The following is a 17,974-nucleotide window of genomic DNA, read 5'->3' on the forward strand; positions in this document are numbered from 1 at the left end:
GCATTTTAAATATTTGCATATCAGCATTATCTTCCACAAGGGAACTGAAAGCTCCTAGAATGAATCATATAAGAGAAATGAATTAGTGTTATTGAAATGTTGCCTTGTAGTGGTTATGGTCATGATCCTGGGCATTTTACATATTTTACTTTATATATTTTATCTCATTTTTCTCTCTATTATAGAGAGATTGTTGTCATTTTTTTTACAGCTAGAAAAATTGAGAACAAGAGAGAAGAAATAACTTGTCCAAATTTACATAGCCAGGATCCAAAGCAATAACTTGGATGCAGGTCTCTTTGCTGTAGAAGTTCAAGACTATCCTGTGTGTCACAATGAGAAATATAGCTCAGGACTCATTGGCCATTCTATCTGTTTTCTACTCTGAGTACCTCAGTATATTTAGGACTGTCTTGGGTGTGTGGTGAGAAATTTGACATGGTCTCTTCAATAGGTCAAAAGCAGATACAAATAAATGCATTTCAGACTAGGAAAATTAATAATAATAATAATTATAATAATTATTATTATTATTTTGAGACGGAGTCTTGCTCTTGTTGTCCAGGCTGGAGTGCAATGGCGCAATCTCACCTCACCGCAGCCTCTGCCTCCTGGGTTCAAGCGATTCTTCTGTCAGACTAGGACAATTAAATTTAAAAGATGCCTCTGCCTTGCACCTTAAACTTTGAGGAAGGTAATTACTTGTTCCCTTGGAAGTTCCCAAAAGCAACAGTGCTCAGCAGAAAGACAGAGCCTTTAAGAGGAAAGGTATAAAAGATTGGAGTTGTCTTCTGACTAAAACATCCACTTCTCTGTCCTTCCTGTGTTTTTCTTTTCTAAGCCATTGAATAATCATGCTGAGCAATCATTATAGAGAATAAGGAAGGACAGAGAAGGAAACATAGGGCTATAACAAAAGACAAGAAAATAGGTGCTAAGTGGCTCATAAAAGCCAAACAGAGTGACTACTTTGTTGCTGTATGCGTGGGGCCCTTCTCAGTAGTAAAGCTGCATCATTATTCATCATTCGTACATTTATTCAACTAGTATTCATATATTGATTTATCTTCTGCTATGTCAATGATATCATAGGTTCAAGGGCTATTTAAAGGTAAATAAATATTATTCTTGTTCCTGAAATACATAAAGAACATCAATAAAATCCTATTGTTAAAGATATTTCATAGGGTCTAAGGAGTTCATCCTAAAAATATTTCTTGTCTAATGTAGCAACACTTGAATTAGATTAGACTTGACTTCGAAGAAAAGTAGTAACTTTCTCTGTGACTCTTCAAGAATCCACAATTATTAGGGTTTCAACAGGATTTTAATGTCTAAAAGACCTTAGACATTAACAGTATCTTCATACTGTTAACTGAACCATATTCTTTCTGATATCCCTTCTGGATTTCATTTACCCTTATAATAATATTTTACTCATGTAACAAAGTTCTTAAAATATGACACTTTGCCATGAAAGAGTAGGGCAACAGTTGGGTTCTGAAGAGTTGAGGATGTAAGGAAACTATTGGGCAGGCAAAGTAGAAATAAAAGGAGGTTGGAGGATGCCCTTTCAATGCAGTCTTTAGTACTTACCCTGCCTGACACCATGAGAATGCTCCTCAAAATCTCTGCAGCCACCTGCCTCTTCTCCTAGCTCAACAATAAGGGTACAAATATCTCTGAAACCTCTTCCAGGAATAACTAGAATGGAAAGATGGTCTTTCCTGGGAGTTTCTCTTTGAATGATGCAATGTCTAAAGGAAAATTATGTATCTTTCTCTTCCCTCTAAGGGATAAATTAGGAAAAAAAGTTACATCATAATTAGACATTCCCCAGGGTCAGGTTTCAAAAGTTGTCCTGGGACTACAAAACCTTATCTCTGATAGAGGAGTAGAGTATAAAGCTGGGCAGTGAGGCATAGCTGTGGGAGTCGGAATAAACTTCATCCAGGATCATGATTCTCTGGAATACTCAATCAGTAAACACTTTTTCGTCTCCACTTTTACTCATTTTCACTATGATTTCTATTCCCTCTGCTGATATAGTCGACATCATCATATCTCTAGAAATTTTTAAATGCAAGTCTCATTTGATCCTTTAAAAAACCTATTTGTATGCTGAAACAAAATAGTTAACATGGTAAGATTTATGTGATTTGCTTTTCATCACATTAAAAAAAACCTCTTTGTATAAGGTAAGCAAGACTACAGTGATTCCCATTTTGCAGATGTAGAGGCTCAGAGAAGCCAAAAGCTTTCTCCAGTTCACACGGGCAATACAAAGCATGGAAGAAATTGAACCTTAATCCTCTAAATTCAAATCTAGTTAAACACTAGCATTACCTTTCAATTATATCTCTACTGTTCAGTCTCAAGCATATATTCCCTGACTTGGGAATATATTGCCAGTATTCATGGCAGCAGTGGGCCATCTGTAGTGGCCAGTGCCTTCAGACCAGCTGCAGCAGGGAGGTGTGGCCGGCGCAGGAGCCAGGGACAAAAGGGAGTCCTGCGCCTTCCAAGTTGGAGTGGAAGCACCCCAGGAGTCACTGCAAGCCAATCCTGCAGACCTAGGCATCCTTGTGCTCTTGGGGCCAAGGAGCAGGTGAGAGCCCCGTCCTCTAAGCACAGCTGCAGCCACCCCAACCCAGGCTGTAGATCTGGGCCACCTGCTCCATGGAGCAGGCAGAAGTCCCACCCAGGAGGTTTGGGTTACAGCCATCCAAGTCATGATTGCAGATCATGGCCTCCCATTCCCCCATGCAAGTGTAACTACCCAAACCACAGCTGCAGACCCAGGCATCTCTGCACTCCTGGGGGCCTGGGAAGGTCCACCTTCTCTTGCAGGTTTGAAAGTGCATGCTCCTGCTGCCCTGCTGTTGTTGTCCACTCCAATCTAGGAGTAAAGGAGGGGCTGAGACCTGGTACTATTGCAGTCTGTCCAGGTGTGCACACGCTACGAGCAGTGCTGATACACCAGCCCCTTGATGCCTTGTCCCCCTCCAGACTTTGGGCACCAAGAATAGGAGGGAAGCTGAGGTGGGCACAGAGGGCATCTCAGAGCCGGCATGCAGGCCCCCCTTCACACCTACAGCCTGGGAGCCATGAATGGCAACAGGAAGCAGACAGATTCCTGGGCAGAAGGGGGCAGGTCCCTGGTAAGGTCCCACATTCAAGCCAGGGAGGGCCTGAAAACAACTGGTGGCTGGACTGCCAGTCCCTCAGACCAGAGCGGGAACTTGCGGTGCCCAAGTTCCCTTAGAAAAGAAAATAATTTTTGTATTTTTAGTAGAGATGGGGTTTCATCACGTTGGTCAGGCTGGTCTTGAATTCCTGACCTCAAGTGATCTGCCTGCCTTGGCCTCCCAAAGTGCTGAGATTACAGATGTGAGCCACCGTGCCCGGTCAGGGGTTCTCTTTTTTGTGCTTGTAAAGCATCTAGTGCCTACATCTGTTGTTAAAATTATCTAGTTGTAAGTCTAGATTCTAAGAAATTTGATGATTATCTATCAATATTAATTTATATTTTAACCTTTAATGCATAACCCTAAGACTTACCTAAACTCAGGTAATGTATGTTTAATAGAAGAGGATCATCTAGGATTTTGAGGTGATAATACAAGATCCATGTTTATAGATTATTTAACACATATGCCTGGCTTCAATCATATGGCATGTAGAATGTAATAGGGAAGAGACAGAACTGGAAGGTAGGGTTTGGCGGTGTGGAGGTCTTTGAATGTCAGATATTTGGATTTTGAAAATATATTTTTACGTAACAGAAAGTTATGAGATAATTTTGAGTTGGAATTAATGCACAAAATTGCATTGATAATATGTAGAATGCATTTAAGTAGAGAAATTATGGAAGTAAGAAGTCTTATTTATTCGACTCACATTTATCGAGTACCTATCAGACATCAGACCCTATTCTGCAATAGTCTGGAGTAAAGGCCTAAAATAGAACTGTAATAATGGAATTAAAGGACAGAAGAGATGGGAGTAATTGTGAATAAAAAATCAATAGGACTCAACACCTGACTATATTTGTGCCATGATGAAAAAAGGAACATTAAAGGTAACAGGTTCATAAGCTTGAGTTAGTCTGTCAGATGGCACTATTGTCAGATATAGGATCAGCTAAAACAAAAGCTTGTAGGGGCAATTAAGAGAAGATGAGTTATAGATATTTTACCTTGAAAATGTGAAGGTAAGTAGTAGAAATGTCTATCTGTCATTAATGATGAAGAATTGGATTTCAGAAGAGACGACAAGTCTCTTCTTGGACACATCTGTGGACAAAGATGTCTGTTATTTAAGTAGAGATTATAATTGAACTATGAGAATGCACTAGATAATTAAAAAAGAATGTAGGGAATATGAGAAGAGACTGGAGGATTACAATTGGTAGATGAGAGAAAAAAGTGGTATTAATAGTAAATAACTTTCATTTATTAAATATGTGACAAAATATGCTAGGGCTGTTCTTTTTTTTTTTTTTTTTTGAGACAGAGTCGCTCTGTCACCCAGGCTGGAGTGCAGTGGCACTATCTCGGCTCACTGCAAGCTCCGCCTCCCAGGTTTACGCCATTCTCCTGCCTCAGCCTCCCGAGTAGCTGGGACTACAGGCGCCCGCCACCTCGCACGGCTAGCTTTTTGTATTTTTTTGGTAGAGACGGGGTTTCACCGTGTTAGCCAGGATGGTCTCGATCAGCTGACCTCGTGATCCACCCGTCTTGGCCTCCCAAAGTGCTGGGATTACAGGCCTGAGCCACCGCGCCCGGCCATATGCTAGGGCATTTTTATAGTTCATCTCATTTTATCCTTTCATACTTCTGTAAATTAGTCATTATTATTTCCACTTAAAAGATGAGAAAACTAAAGTTTAATGACTGTGTATCTTCTCTGTAGTTGGGTAGCTAAGTAGGTGGCAGGGTAAGAATTTGAACGTAGGTCTATCTTACTGTCTTATCCCGAAGTGCTCAGGAAACTAAGAGAGAATCAAGGCAATGATGTATTACAGAAATCAAAGGAGAGAATTACAGGAACAAAGAAACAATCGCTGGGTGAAATAGACTAACTTTTTCTATTATTATTTGTAACATTCAGCATCTAGAAATTTATATATATTTTATAATAAATATAATCCCCATTAAAAATTGTATACATAGATATGTATATATACCTATATAAAGACATATATATTTAAAAATGGATATCCATCATAAAAAGTAAAACTTTGTTTGAAAATAAGAAAAAGAAACACATAGCATTAAGGCTATAAAGAATAAAGAATGCAATTAATTAAAGATGATATAAAATTTCCAAATGAAAATAAAAACAAATTATAATACAAAGTTCAGCAACTGCATAGATACAAACGGATATATTTAACATTGCATTATTATATATCAGTAACAGTTGACAAAAAATGTAATAAAAAATGCCATCTGAAGTATCAACAAAAATAAAAAGCTATAAAAGATATGTTACATCTAAACATAGCACTTTATAAAACTGTATTGGAATATATAAACAACATAAATAAATTGATCCATATGCTGTATAGATGAATATGTATAGATGAATGAGTAGAATGTCTCAGTTACATAAACATGCCAATCATCTACAAGTCAGTAATTTCAATCCAATTTCAATCAAAATCTCATTTTGAGTAGAGAAGAGTGGGACATGTAAGAATGAGGGCCAAGAATAAGACATTTCAAAGGAGGAGATTAAAATAGTGGAGCTTGTCTTACTACTTATTAAAAGTTATTATGAAGCAATATTTGTAATAAAATACCAATGGGAGTAAACAGCCAATGGAAGCAAAGAAATAGACTAATATAATATGGGATTTTAATATATTGAGAGCAGGTATGGCAAATCACTGGGGAAAAGATGAACATAGCCAGCACAACAGGTCTGTGGAAAAAGGTGCATTGTTTAATCAATTGTATTGGAACTTCAGTTAAAAAGTTTCAATTCCATATAAATATAAACCATAAATTTAAAGACTGATGAATTAAACCATTTAATATTTCCTTTCATCAAATAACATCATTAAAAAATAAAACAACAAGATATACAATAGGAGTCTGTATTTGTAATAATATATATAACTAATTGTTATTATTTAGAATATATAAAAAGCTTCTGCAAAGTAATAAGAAAAAGATAACCAAATGAGGAGTATACACACACACACACTCACACATACACACACACAACATTCAACTGTAAATCAAAGCAATAGCATATTGTTTACACAACAACCGAGTAGCAAAAATATGACCACCCAGCACATTAGAAAAGATGTGAAACAATAAAATTGCATGCATTGTTGATGACAGACAGATTTTGGAAAACAATGTGGCAGCATCTAGTGAAGCTGAAGATGCAAATGCTCCAGAATATCAAACGTTGAAGGCTAATGAATGATTAAATTGTGCTACATTTATACAAGACAGCGGGGATTTTCCTTTAAAGTTGCAGCTAGATACATTGACATGAATGATTCTCAAAACAAATGTTGAGTGAATAACCAAGTTATAAGGTAATGCCTAAAATACAATTCTATTTACGTAGAGTAAAACAGACAGAACTAAACAGTATATTGTTTTTGATTGTGCATACATGTGCTAAATATAATAATAAACACAAAATTCAGGTTAATGGTAATATGTAATATGGCAAGAAAGAACTGTATTGGGGAGGAGAGTATAGTGGTCTTCAAAGTTATTCATAATATTCTATCTCTTAAGTGGGGTTATAGGTTCATGTGAACAAGAGGTGAAAAAATGGAGACAGAAATACAGATAAAAGAGTGAACTATGCTTTTAGGAAAATAAGAAAGGGAAGAAGAATGTCAGTATGGTACACTTAGAGCAACAATGAAAATGAGAAAGAGTATATACTTTAATATGTTTGAGCATGTTCATAAGCTGTCTAAGCAGACTAAAAAGAGGAAAATTTTGAGGATATATAGGTAAGTGAGACAACTGAAATAACAATGTCTCTGCATGAGATGAGACAAATAGGTTCAAAGCATAAAAGGAGGAATTTATCTCAAATGGTAAGACTGGATAAAATCAGGGTCAAGACAGCAGCTCAAGGAGGCCTGCCAGTCTCTGTAGACTCCACCTCTGGGGATAGGGTACAGCTAAACAACAACAACAACAACAACAACAAAAAGCAGCAGAAACCTCTACAGACACAAACGACTCTGTCTGACACCTTTGAAGAGAGCAGTGGATCTCCCAACACGGAGGTTGAGATCTGAGAACGGACAGACTGCCTGCTCAAGTGGGTCCCTGACCCCTGAGTAGCCTAACTGGGAGGCATCCTCCACTAGGGGCAGACCGACACCCCACACCTCACACGGTGGAGTACACCCCTGAGAGGAAGTTTCCAAAGCAAGAATCAGACAGGCACACTTGCTGTTCAGCAGTATTCTATCTTCTGCAGCCTCTGCTGCTGACACCCAGACAAACAGGGTCTGGAGTGGACCTCAAGCAATCTCCAACAGACCTACAGCTGAGGGTCCTGACTGTTAGAAGGAAAACTAACAAGCAGGAAGGACACCCACACCGAAACCCCATCAGTACATCACCATCATCAAAGACCAGAGGCAGATAAAACAACAAAGATGGGGAAAAGGCAGGGCAGAAAAGCTGGAAATTCAAAAAATAAGAGCGTATCTTCCCCTCCAAAGGAACGCAGCTCCTCGCCAGCAACGGATCAAAGCTGGATGGAGAATGGCTTTGACAAGATGAGAGAAGAAGGTTTCAGTCCATCAAACTTCTCAAAGCTAAAGGGGGAATTACGTACCCAGCGCAAAGAAACTAAAAATCTTGAAAAAAGAGTGGAAGAATTGATAACTAGAATAATTAATGCAGAGAAGGCCATAAACAAATTGACAGAGATGAAAACCATGACACGAGAAATAAGTAACAAATGCATAAGCTTCAGTAACCGACTCGATCAACTGGAAGAAAGAGTATCAGCGACTGAGGATCAAATGAATGAAATGAAGCGAGAAGAGAAATCTAAAGAAAAAAGAAGAAAAAGAAATGAACAAAGCCTGCAAGAAGTATGGGATTATGTAAAAAGACCAAATCTACGTCTGATTGGGGTGCCTGAAAGTGAAGGGGAAAACGGAACCAAGTTGGAAAACACTCTTCAGGATATCATCCAGGAGAACTTCCCTAACCTAGTAGGGCAGGCCAACATTCAAATTCAGGAAATACAGAGAACGCCACAAAGATACTCCTCGAGAAGAGCAACTCCAAGACACATAATTGCCAGATTCACCAAAGTTGAAATGAAGGAAAAAATCTTAAGGGCAGCCAGAGAGAAAGGTTGGGTTACCCACAAAGGGAAGCCCATCAGACTAACAGCAGATCTCTGGGCAGAAACTCTCCAAGCCAGAAGAGAGTGGGGACCAATATTCAACATTCTTAAAGAAAAGAATTTTAAACCCAGAATTTCATATCCAGCCAAACTAAGTTTCATCAGTGAAGGAGAAATAAAATCCTTTACAGATAAGCAAATGCTTAGAGATTTTGTCACCACCAGGCCTGCCTTACAAGAGACCCTGAAGGAAGCACTAAATATGTAAGGAACAACCAGTACCGGCCATTGCAAAAACATACCAAAATGTAAAGACCATCGAGGCTAGGAAGAAACTGCATTAACTAACGGGCAAAATAACCAGTTAATATCATAATGGCAGGGTCAAGTTCACACATAACAATATTAACCTTAAATGTAAATGGACTAAATGCTCCAATTAAAAGACACAGACTGGCAAACTGGATAAAGAGTCAAGACCCATCAGTCTGCTGTATTCAGGAGACCCATCTCACATGCAGAGACATACACAGGCTCAAAATAAAGGGATGGAGGAAGATCTACCAAGCAAATGGAGAACAAAAAAAAGCAGAGGTTGCAATACTAGTCTCTAATAAAGCAGACTTTAAACCATCAAAGATCAAAAGAGACAAAGAAGGCCACTACATAATGGTAAAGGGATCAATTCAACAGGAAGAGCTAACTATCCTAAATATATATGCACCCAATACAGGAGCACCCAGATTCATAAAGCAAGTCCTTAGAGACTTACAAAGAGACTTAGACTCCCATACAATAATCATGGGAGACTTCAACACCCCACTGTCAACATTAGACAGATCAATGAGACAGAAAGTTAACAAAGACATCCAGGAATTGAACTCATCTCTGCAGCAAGCAGACCTAATAGACATCTACAGAACTCTCCACCACAATTCAACAGAATATACATTCTTCTCAGCACCACATCACACTTATTCCAAAATTGACCTCATAATTGGAAGTAAAGCACTCCTCAGCAAATGCACAAGAACAGAAATTATAACAAATGGTCTCTCAGACCACAGTGCAATCAAACTAGAACTCAGAACTAAGAAACTCAATCAAAACTGCTCAACTAATGGAAACTGAATAACCTGCTCCTGAATGACTACTGGGTACATAACGAAATGAAGGCAGAAATAAAGATGTTCTTTGAAACCAATGAGAACAAAGATACAACATACCAGAATCTCTGGGACACATTTAAAGCAGTGTGTAGAGGGAAATTTATAGCACTAAATGCCCACAAGACAAAGCAGGAAAGATCTAAAATTGACACCCTAACATCACAATTAAAAGAACTAGAGAAGCAAGAGCAAACACATTCAAAACCTAGCAGAAGGCAAGAAATAAATAAGATCAGAGCAGAACTGAAGGAGATAGAGACACAAAAAACCCTCCAAAAAATCAATGAATCCAGGAGTAGGTTTTTTGAAAAGATCAACAAAATTGATAGACCACTAGCAAGACTAATAAAGAAGAAAAGAGAGAAGAATCAAATAGATGCAATAAAAAATGATAAAGGGGATATAACCACCGACCCCACAGAAATACAACCTACCATCAGAGAATACTATAAACACTTCTATGCAAATAAACTAGAAAATCTAGAAGAAATAGATAATTTCCTGGACACTTACACTCTCCCGAGACTAAACCAGGATGAAGCTGAATTCCTGAATAGACCAATAGCAGGCTCTGAAATTGAGGCAGTAATTAATAGCCTACCAAACAAAATAAGTCCAGGACCAGATGGATTCACAGCTGAATTCTACCAGAGGTACAAGGAGGAGCTGGTACCATTCCTTCTGAAACTATTTCAATCAATAGAAAAAGAAGGAATCCTCCCTAACTCATTTTATGAGGCCAACATCATCCTGATACCAAAGCCTGGCAGAGACACAACAAAAAAAGAGAATTTTAGACCAATATCCCTGATGAACCTCAATGCAAAAATCCTCAATAAAATACTGGCAAACCAGATCCAGCAGCACATCAAAAAGCTTATTCACCATGATCAAATGGGTTTCATCCCTGGGATGCAAGGCTGGTTCAACATACGCAAATCAATAAATGTAATCCAGCATATAAACAGAACGAAAGACAAAAACCACATGATTATCTCAATAGATACAGAAAAGGCCTTTGACAAAATTCAACAGCCCTTCATGCTAAAAACTCTCAATAAATTCAGTATTGATGGAATGTATCTCAAAATAATAAGAGCTATTTATGACAAACCCACAGCCAATATCATACTGAACGGGCAAAAACTGGAAAAATTCCCTTTGAAAACTGGCACAAGACAGGGATACCCTCTCTCACCACTCCTATTCAACATGGTGTTGGAAGTTCTGGCTAGGGCAATCAGGCAAGAGAAAGAAATCAAGGGTATTCAGTTAGGAAAAGAAGAAGTCAAATTGTCCCTGTCTGCAGATGACATGATTGTATATTTAGAAAACCCCATTGTCTCAGCCCAAAATCTCCTTAAGCTGATAAGAAACTTCAGCAAAGTCTCAGGATACAAAATCAATGTGCAAAAATCACAAGCATTCTTATACACCAGTAACAGACAAACAGAGAGCCAAATCATGAATGAACTTCCATTCACAATTGCTTCCAAGAGAATAAAATACCTAGGAATCCAACTTACAAGGGATGTAAAGGACCTCTTCAAGGAGAACTACAAACCACTGCTCAGTGAAATCAAAGAGGACACAAACAAATGGAAGAACATACCATGCTCATGGATAGGAAGAATCAATATCGTGAAAATGGCCATACTGCCCAAGGTAATTTATAGATTCAATGCTGTCCCCATCAAGCTACCAATGACTTTCTTCACAGAATTGGAAAAAACTGCTTTAAAGTTCATATGGAACCGAAAAAGAGCCCGCATTGCCAAGACAATCCTAAGTCAAAAGAACAAAGCTGGAGGCATCATGCTACCTGACTTCAAACTATACTACAAGGCTACAGTAACCAAAACAGCATGGTACTGGTACCAAAACAGAGATATAGACCAATGGAACAGAACAGAGTCCTCAGAAATAATACCACACATCTACAGCCATCTGATCTTTGACAAACCTGAGAGAAACAAGAAATGGGGAAAGGATTCCCTATTTAATAAATGGTGCTGGAAAAATTGGCTAGCCATAAGTAGAAAGCTGAAACTGGATCCTTTCCTTACTCCTTATATGAAAATTAATTCAAGATGGATTAGAGACTTAAATGTTAGACCTAATACCATAAAAACCCTAGAAGAAAACCTAGGTAATACCATTCAGGACATAGGCATGGGCAAGGACTTCATGTCAAAAACACCAAAAGGAACGGCAACAAAAGCCAAAATTGACAAATGGGATCTAATTAAACTAAAGAGCTTCTGCACAGCAAAAGAAACTACCATCAGAGTGAACAGGCAACCTACAGAATGGGAGAAAATTTTTGCAATCTACTCATCAGACAAAGGGCTAATATCCAGAACCTACAAAGAACTCAAACAAATTTACAAGAAAAAAACAAACAACCCCATCAAAAAGTCGGAAAAGGATATGAATAGACATTTCTCAAAAGAGGACATTCATACAGCCAACAGACACATGAAAAAATGCTCATCATCACTGGCCATCAGAGAAATGCAAATCAAAACCACAATGAGATGCCATCTCACACCAGTTAGAATGGCAATCATTAAAAAGTCAGGACACAACAGGTGCTGGAGAGGATGTGGAGAAATAGGAACACTTTTACACTGTTGGTGGGATTGTAAACTAGTTCAACCATTATGGAAAACAGTATGGCGATTCCTCAAGGATCTAGAACTAGAAGTACCATATGACCCAGCCATCCCATTACTGGGTATATACCTAAAGGATTATAAATCATGCTGCTATAAAGACACATGCACATGTATGTATATTGCAGCACTATTCACAATAGCAAAGACTTGGAATCAACCCAAATGTCCATCAGTGACAGACTGGATTAAGAAAATGTGGCACATATACACCATGGAATAGTATGCAGCCATAAAAAGGATGAGTTTGTGTCTTTTGTAGGGACATGGATGCAGCTGGAAACCATCATTCTCAGCAAACTATCGCAAGAAGAGAAAACCAAACACCGCATGTTCTCACTCATAGGTGGAAACTGAACAATGAGATCACTTGGACTCGGGAAGGGGAACATCACACACTGGGGCCTATCACGGGGAGAGGGGAGGCAGAAGGGATTGCACTGGGAGTTATACCTGATGTAAATGATGAGTTGATGGGTGCTGGCGAGTTGATGGGTGCAGCACACCAACATGGCACAAGTATACATATGTAACAAACCTGCATGTTATGCACATGTACCCTAGAACTTAAAGCATAATAATAATTAAAAAATAAAAATAAAAAAAATCAGGTTCAAAAAGGTAAACGTCAATGTGGTTGCCACTTAGGCTATCTTTGGGTCACTATCTGATTCTTTAGTTATTCACCAATTCATTTAATTGTTCATTTATTTAGTCACATATCCATTAATCAAATGCTTATTGAGGGACTGTCTTTATTTGTTGTTATTGTTTTTATTTTTATTTTTTAGAGACAGAATCTCACTCTACTGTTCCAGTCAAAGTGCAGTGGCTGCTCACAGGGGCGATCAGAGTGCACTGCAGCCTCGAACTCACGGCCTCCATCAGTCCCCTGCCTCCACTCAAGGGTCTGCCTTTAACATCGCCTATTACAAATGCCTCTTGTTCATTTGCCTGATCAACATCAACAACCCCTCCCTCTGATCATTTCCAGTTGATTGTCATATTCAGGAAAAAATGGAACAGTAGGCTTTTTTCTCTGTTGACCCATGTCCACCTATATGTTCCCCAAAATCCACATTCTCCCTGGGCCCAGAGGACTGATTCTTTGTCTCTCTTCAACCTTCGTCTCAAATTGTCTCTAAGCACCACCTTCCCCAGAGCTTTCCAGGTTGGGTTTTGAGATTAGGGACAGGTCATGGGTATGTGGAGAATGGTTTGGAGGTTGAAGACAACTACAGGTGTCTCATGGCTGCCATTTCTCCTGAGGACATAATCACTTGATCACCTTGGACCCTGTCACTTCCTAAAATTACTCATTCTGTCATGCCATAGAGGTCAGTTTTCCTCTTTCTTGGCTTCTGCCCATAAACATTCACCAATCGTTCATTCGCTCATTCAGCAAATATGCCGCCTCTGCAAGATGAGCTCCCCTGCAGGCAAGCATGATCTGAAACATTCTTTGAGCAGTATTTATTGAGTGCCTACTATGCATTAGGTACTGTGCCAGGCACTGACAAGCCAGTGGTAAGGGAAACACAGCTCTAACCTCACCTCATTCTCCAGGTTACAAAGGCCATGTACCCCTTTTAATCTGGCAGAGAAAGTTTCCTCGTTTTAAATATTTGCATCTACTTCAAGCCAGATTCTTCTGCCTCTTTCTCCTTACTAGACCCCAACTCTGTGCAATGCTGACCACAGCTAGAGCCACTAGCCTCATTGCTCAACCAGTGTTTATTTCCCTAAACGACCCTTCCTCACATTCCCTTCCCTCCACCTCTCCTCACCAAGCACCCAAAAGAGGATTTAGAACTAGCAGGGTGGACATCAACTGGTTGTTTCTACTTTTCTCTGCCTAGCACAAAATTGGGAGAGAACTGGAGCCTCCATCTGCAGTCACACATGTACAGATCTGGGGATTTGGATGTAGGCTTTTTCTAACTTCTCTCTCAGAAGCTTCCACAGAAACCCTTCCATCTGTAGCCTCAGGGGCCCACCTCCAAGGGAAGGCTTAAGCAATGATCCTGTTTCTACCAACACCACACCTTATCCCAGGAACTTGCCCTAGACCTCCAGTGACCATACTTTCTCTCCCTCCATTTCTACCCAGACCTCCAGGCCTCCTTCTGGGATCATAGAACCTTAGAATTGGAAGGAATTTTAGAGGTTATCTAGTTGGAGTTGTATCCAACGTAGTTCATTAACACCAGCCTGGGCTTGTTTTCCCTCCTCCCTCTGGATTTTTTTCATCTTTTCCTCCACCTCAAAAAACACTGGCACACAGATTCTTCTTGTACAGACACCAAAACCAGCTCTTCTGCCCCTAAGGCTGTGTGCCTGTGATCTCCAGCCACCCCTGCCCCAGTCACTCACCCCTTCCTTATCTCTGGAATTTGGCCAGGTAGTCCCAGAAGACTCTGGAGTGACCTCCTTTGCTTAAAAAGCAGACAGATAGGCATGCTGCAGGCTGCAAGTGTGTGAGCAGAGGAGGACTGGAGGGTGAGAGGGAAAGAAAATGAAGGTGGCTTTCATGGAAGATTCATGTATTTTCCCTGATTGTACCAACTGCATGTATTTTTGGCCTGGCTGCAAGGAGCAATATTGGTTTACTCTCGTATCCTTAAAAAGTTGCAGAACTGTGTCTTAAGAGAATTATTTATAGTTACTATAACTGAGTTGACAAATGTCAACTTAACTGATAAATTATATTTGGTAAAATAAAGAGAACGTTTATTAAAAAAAAAAAATCTAATCATTCAGAGTGAAAAGTCACCTCTGCTCTGACTCATTTTTTTGCACCATATATGCCTGTGTCCCCTCAGGTATTTTTTTTCTGATTTCAAATCTGCTTTCAAATTCTGTTGCATTTCCATATCCACTGCTACTATTCCACTAAACATTTAACATTTCATAATTATTTTGTATCTTTTTTGTGACAAAAGAAAAAATCTTATGAATTGTATGTATCTATTCCTTCTGCCTTTACCCACCTGAAGGTTAATATTAAGTCCAATTTCAGTTTTTAAAAAGTTGGAAAAATAGAAAGTAAAGTATCCTTCTGCTTCTATTTCCTGTCCACTCTATGAGGCCCTTTTTTTTTTTTTTTTTTTTTTTTTTAAATCTCAGGTCTGTACAAGGGCTAGCTCATCTGTACTCATCAATACAGCTTTCATGTAGCAGGAAAGGTTGCCCTTCAATCCTTTCCTGACTCCAAACACTTGGGATATCTACTGCTGCAACCCCTGTAGCCCATGAAATCTCATGGGAGTCCCCTCATTCCTGCCACTACTGCAAATGGCCCTGTGATCCCTGGATTCTTCTGAAGAAATTCTACTAAGTTGTGCTAGATGGCAACTGGCTGAATCTTCTGCAATACACTTCAGGGTTGTGCTGTGCAATCAATAAACTCCTTCAAAGAATAGAGAAAATTTTCCTGCCTTTGAACCACATTTTGTTAGTTTCATTCCTTTTGTTCCTTCTCCTTCCCCTTTCTCAGCAGATTTTGTAATTTAAACTATTCTTTACCCCTTGGACCGAATGGAAAGCCCAAGTACTCTTTTGATCTGACTTCTAGCCTGACTGAGAAACTTAGCTTCCCATAGGTGTGTTGACCTCATGAAAGGGGAGTGTGGCAGCAAGTGTTTTCCTAATTAGCCACATGAGGCATAGAGTTGCTTTTCCCTAAGTCTAAGGCTTACGGAGTCACCCCAGGAGAGAGCCCTTTAGAAGAAAGCCTTTCTCCCACTTAGCAATTCCCTGTGAAGCCTAGAGTTGTGGCTGTGGTTACAACCTTCCTACTTATTGACCTGCAGAGCAATGAAGATGGAGACATTTGGAAAAGAGGAAGTGACTCTGTTGGTTTCTGGAAGAGGTAGATGGACTGAGGGGTGGACTTTCTACTTTGAGATATGAGTGAATGACTTTGTTTACTAGATATTGGGGGACAATTGTCACAGAACCGTATTATTTCCTATTGGACTTTAAGGAAGGACTTGTGGACATTTTGTTGAGATTGTGATAACGCATGAGGTAGAGGAAAGGACCATAACTTAGGGATGGAGGGCTTTGATGAGTGTGTGTCCTACAATTAGAGATAGTCATAAGATAACAAACACCTGGACTAAATTTATCACATTGTGTCTGACCCACTAGCTCTGTGACTCTTCCACAACTCTGCTATTTTCTGAGCTAAATTCTTATCTGGGATGTTTGTATTGTATTTAGTGGCATCAGGACAGGCTCTTAAGAATAAAGGAATGTCAGGACAACTAGTGGAGCTTATGGTTAAGATTCTGGGGTATCCATTCCTACAGAAAATAGGAGAGTCCTGTTAGGTTTAACTTTGCTCCCAAGACTCTATATCAAATTGGCTTCCTATAGGCGTCCTCTTTCCTTCTTAAAGACTCCAGTTTCTAAAGACTTACCTTTTTTTTAAAAAAAAATTTCCAGGTTACAATTTTCTAATTCCAAACTGTACTGGACATAGAGTTTAATGCTAGTTTCCCTGTTTATCTCCCTACTGCCTCTGTAAGCAGAACACACAACAATTATACGGGTGTCATTTTCTATCACAGTAGGAAAGCCTGTTGGGGATAATACAATCATAAGATATTGGAATGACAAAATAATTTTAAAATCTCATATACAGTCATATTATCTGTTCTTCTTAAAGGCTCAGGTTTGAGTTGGAGCCCTATAGAGAGCCAATATAAGGTTTTCAGAGAATTGACAGCTTTGCATTTAGGAAAGATTATTTCAGTAGCTATGTGAAGAGTGAGTTGTAGTAAGACAAGTCTGGAAACAATAAGCCCAGATAAGAGTCATTAAGTTAAAAATAGCTAGAGTGTAAATTACTTTTTATGAACCTCTATTTTTTATGTAAAAGTTTTCTTCAAGAAAAACAAGGGAATTTTCACCTCATATTTTCCTGTTTCAACATAGACTTACTATTTTGCTGTATGCATACAAAGCAAGAGAAAAAAAAATTGTGGTTGCCATATGCCAAGCTGGATTCTTATTTGTGCATAGCCTCTGGTATTATGGTTTCCAAATAATTTTATCTATTTGTTGTATCCACTGGCAGTTCACAGCTGTCTGACTGTTTTTGGTGGATATCAGTAGCTTTCTCTATTTACAGATCCCATCTTCACCTCAGTACCAAGTCAAGAGTCAGAATTCTGCCAAGCAAACAAACATTTATTAGCACACAGGCAAAAACATACTACTATTAGGCCTTTTCCTGGAAGCCCATGGAAGTCTCAACTCTTTTTCCTTATGCTTTCTGGTGAGTATAGAAAATGAAAGTTTCTATCAAAGATAAAATGTAACAAAATTCTCTCCAGTAGAAAAGCCAACTTTCTAGTGAGATTAGGTGATAAATATCCCTTTAAAGAGGGAACACAGGAATGAATGGATCATGTGCCTATTGCACCTCTCCAAGCTCTATAGGCTGCCTAACCCATCATATTTTACATCCCTGCAAGCCAGAGGTTAGGTATACTTTCAGCCAATCAACATATCTTGATCACCTGGTTTTTTCATTTTAAAAAAATTTTCTGTCTGCCAATGGTTCTTAACTGGCACAAATTTTCTTGTACTTCTTCCCTACAGGGACATTTAGCGATTTCTAGGACCATTTTGGTAGTCATGATGGAGGGAGGAGTCTATGCTACTGACACCTGATAGGTGAGACCAGGAGTGACTGCTAGACATTCTATAATGCACGAACAGCCTCGCCTTCTCTCCAAGCAATGAATTGTCTGTTCCAAAACGTCA

This window comes from Chlorocebus sabaeus, chromosome 20 (assembly GCF_047675955.1).
Source record: "Chlorocebus sabaeus isolate Y175 chromosome 20, mChlSab1.0.hap1, whole genome shotgun sequence".
Taxonomy (NCBI): domain Eukaryota; kingdom Metazoa; phylum Chordata; class Mammalia; order Primates; family Cercopithecidae; genus Chlorocebus; species Chlorocebus sabaeus.